Source organism: Aegilops tauschii, chromosome 6 (genome assembly GCF_002575655.3).
Source record: "Aegilops tauschii subsp. strangulata cultivar AL8/78 chromosome 6, Aet v6.0, whole genome shotgun sequence".
Classification (NCBI taxonomy): Eukaryota; Viridiplantae; Streptophyta; class Magnoliopsida; order Poales; family Poaceae; genus Aegilops; species Aegilops tauschii.
The window spans coordinates 377,819,106-377,824,408 of NC_053040.3; positions in this window are offsets into that span (position 1 = coordinate 377,819,106).

Genomic DNA, 5,303 nt, shown 5'->3' on the forward strand with positions numbered 1-5,303 from the left:
ATGCAAGAGCCAGCCTCTACTACATGGTGGAGCATTGGGAGAGGCACCTGTATGGAGGTGGTCAGGAATCGGGAGACTCACGCCGGTCGTAGCACCGTAGTTAAAATGATAATGGCAAGTCAAATCACGGGGCCCCACCTGTCCAGCAGTAACTCGCTGTCAAATCACACAGCCCTACGTTTGCAGCAGCCTACTCCCTCGTCTTCTCGCGTCTCTGTCGAACCGACTAGGCGGAACTGCCCACCTACCGCGTAGGAAAAGCCCGCGCTGTATACTCCCTCCGTCTAGGTGACCAAGGTGGAGAGGAAAACGAGAGAACTTAATGTTTAGTATTTGCTAAGGTTGGTTGTAATGGTACTAGCCTTAGCAATTTTGATGAGGTGTCATAGAATTAAATGAAGAAAGAGAGAGAGTTGAGTACTATCTGTCATACATGGCAATAAATAAAGTACTACATGATACTAATATATGATACATGGCGCAGGAGTACTAAGTATTATTAATACAGTTTTGCTAGAACTCATCTAGATGAGATATAATTTGGTCTCATTCATCTTTTATAGCCATTGGATGTGATGCTATATAAGATGCGTGTGTGCTGACGTGGGTTGTATTTGTTCTTGTGCAACGAACTGACCACTTCATGTCATGTTTGATAGTCTCAAGTCATTAAAAGCATACAAGCCCCACATCTCTTCCTGGTTGATTCCTCTATTTATGTCAAAAAATAAGAAACAACGTGAGAGTTAATGCACCATGCCTATGTGTTTACTATTTGGTTTTCGTAAGATGACTTAATACTCACCTAGATGGAGGGAGTATTCGATTTGACAGCGGGTGGCGCAGTTCCCGATACGGCTTTAATGCAGATGAGGGAGGGAGTAGCGGTTTCTGATATATTGAATGGCCAATGCATCCTCCTTCAATTAATGCATGAGCGAAGTAATGGGAGGAGGACCGGGAAAAGAGGCTGCACGATGTGAATGCAACGTAGTTTTCCCTCATTGGCCTCATATAAAGGCGCCCCTCCATTCCAATGCATCTACCACATTGTACGCACCTAAGCATTTGCCTAAGCACCTACACTAAGCGCAAAAGAGCTCACTCCAGACCCATGGCGGCGATGTGCGTGAGCGGCCAGGGGCTGCGCCAGATGGTCCACGACGCCGGCCTGCGGCATGGCGCCGAGGATTGTCTCCAGATGGTGTTGGAGAACGGCTGGTGGATGGCCGCCGTCGACGCAAACTACGACTCTCAGTTGGACCAGATGATCGTTGCCACCAGCAACAAGTTCACCATCCTCAAGAAGCTCGCGAACGACATCGCCGTACTCCTCTAGCCCGCGCGCCCGGGCGCCTCATTGCCTGCCACCCTAATCGGCCTCCATGGCCGGAACCTCTTTCAAGCACTGGTGGCCCTGCGACTGCTCGCCGATGCCACGAAGAATGTCCACCTGGAGGTCGCACTCGCCGCGAGGCGCCTCGCCCTACAAGAATTCGTCGACCTACACATCCACGTGTACGAGTAAATCGTGTACATAGGTATCTACAAGGCCAGTGAGGACGCTACGACGTTGGCCTTCCTCAACCGGCTGGAAGCCTTGGATGCCTTTGCTGAGAAGCACCTCGACCTCGCCACAAAAGTCGCCACTCCTTAGCCATCGGTCGGTGGCCTGGCGCACTAAGTTGAGGAGGAGGAGGTCGTACGTTCATGGATCCATCTTTCTTCTTGCCTTCTTTAACCACCACTGCGATCGCATCATCGTGGCCTTAATTCTTATTGTGATGTTGCATTCTCGTTCGCGTCGCACCCCCACACGCCCGGGAATCGGGAGTACAACACGGCCCGTCCGGCACGACACATAGCTTAGGGAAGGCATGTTGCCTAGCATTTTCACTTTCATGTGGGACCGCCGTTGAGCAAACCGACACCTCGCCCGCCGCCGGGTTGGAAAACAGAAACGAGGGGAACATCTAGATGTAGCACGGAAGCCAAGAATTTTTGGTGTCAGACGGGGCTCGTTGATAGAGTAGGAGCATTCCGTACTAGTACTACTCCTACTAGTACCAAGTTTTTACTCCTAATACTATATTACTAGTACTACCACTATACAACTAGTAGGTACGTGCACGGCACAACATCGTAGGAACAAAAAAGGGAAGATCTTGTTTTGGGTGATTTATCTTTTTTTCAATCAACGTAGTATGAATAATATGATGTGGGGGGCACCCATGAAGCTTATGTGCCTTGGTTGCATGGCTACGGAAGGTTAGAGAAAAATAAATAGATAATGTGTTTGGAGTGCACTCCACTAAATAGATATACTTTGGATCCATTGCAACGGACCGGCACATCTATATGTATACCCCCTATATAGTGTGTGAAAAACTTTGAAAGTTGGTCATTGGATGAAGCCAATCCGACGGTACAAAGATGGCAAATCCGAGCACTACTGGCCGTTGGATATCATCCACCAGATTCTGCCACATGTATAATCTAGAAGACTCCATGGTTGAACTTAATTCATGACTAACTTTGCCACAACTAAGCTTAGGCAAAGTTATTAGTTCTTCAAAATGAGAGCCACAAGTTGTCAAGCCTAAGGGAATCTTGCCACATTTTTGTGTGTATGTCATGTGGGGCCTTAGTGTGGCTTGCCTAAGGTGTGGCTTGAACCAAACACTCACCTAAGTTAATTAAACTTGCCTAACCTTACATTCCACCAGATTTTGCCACATGTTAGAATCCAGAAAGCTCCACATATAGAAGCATAATGCACAAACCACCAGAATCTCATGCGTGCAATGCACGTGTACCTTACTAGTACTAGTTGGTAGTAGTAAGAAACAAATTCCAGTTTTAGCACGAGCTCGTATTGCGGGAGCACCACAAGGCCTGCCACAGGAGTTACATTTCCCTCTCGGGGCCCACGGGACCGAACTTCAGTGGCTTAGTGCCCGACGTATGAGTCAATGACATGCGCACCTTAAATGTGGCTGGCCCACATGTCATTCTCATGGTGGTGGCGTGGTTCGCGACTCACTCGTTCGAGATGAACCGGCCGGTGGTGGCGTGGCCGTGGCGAGGGTGCCACAGCTGGGCGTCGGGGCGTTACGAGGCGTCGATGGCCACACTGGCGGGTACTACCTGTAGTACATAAGTACTCCAGCTGAGGATTGATGCCCGGGACGAAATGTGTCATAGCCGCTGGATGAAAATTCGATGGTGCGGGAGTACGGATCGGAGCACAGCAGCGGAGCAGGCAAACCGCGTCCAATCCGGTGTGTCTGTGGTAGAAAGTTGATGGTCACCGCAGTTCAGCTAGCCCGCATGTCATGCACACAAAGGCAGAGGAGCGGTGGGGCCGAGAGGGATGAGGGGCACGTCGGGGGGATGAGGATCCCCTGACGCGAACAATCCTACCATTCTATCACTGACATGTGGGACCCATAAGCATGGGTCCCACCTGTCAGCGACGGAAAGGCAGGGCAAGGTAGTGATAGCCACGTCAGAGGATCCATGTCCACGTCGGGGGACGTTGTGCCGTGGGTTGGAGCGGCGTCGTGGGAATCGTGTGTGGGTGTGGCAGTGGTAGAAACAAGAAACGTGATGGTCGCCGTGGTTCAACTTCCATGGACAAGCTGTCATGTCTGCTGACACATGTATATCAAAACTAGAGTGTTTATATTTCAAGCACGTGAACAAGTATTATTCTACTACTTTGGATCCATTGCAACGCACGGGCCAGCACATTGGTAGTAGTAGTGTCCATCTCTATCTCTAGAGGCCTTCCCTCGTTCATCCTTTTCTCTCACAAGATAAACTACTCATACAAATGCATCTTGATGTTCCGTGGAACGCACGAGGATATTTCCTTGGGGGTCTCTCCAGCGCGGCGTGGCCGTAGTTGCAAGTTGACGTCCCTTGAGATGCCGACGTTGAGGGGCCCTCGGATTTCCTCCGATGAGCAGGTAAGATGAGTTTGATCACATAGTAAATGCATTCTAAAGACTACTTTCGTGTCCATTTCCTAATTCTCCCCCTGCCCACTGTTTCACAGGTTAGGCTCGGTGCGAGTGGAGATTGGCTTGCATATGTACGGGAGGGTACCAACATCAATTTGCACAACGTTTACAACGGTGACACCGTTCCCATTGAACCTTTGTCCAACATTGGGATCAACCATGCAACGGGCCACCGCATGAATTGGTACGATGGAACCACGGTGAGATTGAATAAGATAGCACGAACCTTGCACATGGCGGTCAAAGGCGGACCATGCTGTCTGCGGCTGATTTGTTGCCGTACGAGTAGGAAGACGCTGTGCTCCTTTCTAACCGCATCTTCGCGGTGACAAACCAGGGGACTTATTTTGTATGGGACACATCCTACGATATACTCCCTCTGTCCCAGTTTATTTGTTTTGAATCTTTTCGTTTTATAAGTTTCACATTCAAATTTAAAGCTCCCCATCACATGTTGAGATTACAATGTCCATTAAATCGTTGCATGCATGTATAGTAAAGAAACAAATCTCGAGTTTGGCACGAGTTCGTGCTGCGGGAGCACCACAAGCCCTGGCCCAGGAGTTACATTTCCCTCTCAGGCCCATCGGGACTGAGCTTCAGCGCCTTACTACACCTACCTTTGAGTCAATAACATGTGGACCTGATAGGTGACTGGTCCACATGTAATGCTCCCATAGGCAGAGGGGCAGTGGGGCCAAGAGGGGTGAGCCGCAGGTCGGGGGACGTGTGGTTTCATGGGTTCGAGCGGCGTCGTGGGAATCGCGGGTGGCTGTGGTAGAAACTTGATGCTCGCCGCATTTTAGGTGGCCCACATGTCATGCACACAAAGGCAGAGGGGCGGTGCGGCCGAGAGGGGTGAGGCGCACGTCGGGGGCCATGGTGCCGTGGGTTGGAGAGGCGTCGTGGGGATCGCGAGATGAAACATGATGGTCGCCGTAGTTGAACTTCCATGGACAAGCTGTCATGTCTACGGACACATGCACTGCATACCGATCACTGGAAGGAGTAGCAGAGAAAGCTATATATGTGGATAAATAGTTCCTTATAGTCAAGCGGACCCACGCTACTACTCTGTTCCAAAGACATGCACACCATCGAATAGTCCATCTATATCAATATACACCAAGGGGGAATAATTTTTTTTAAAGAGAGGAAATAGTTCATCCATCCATAATGCCCTCTTGTTGGTGCAGCCTTTTCTTCTTCTTCTTCTTCTTCTTCTTCTTCTTCTTCTTCTTCCTCTTCTTCTTCTTCTTCTTCTTCTTCTTCTTCTCA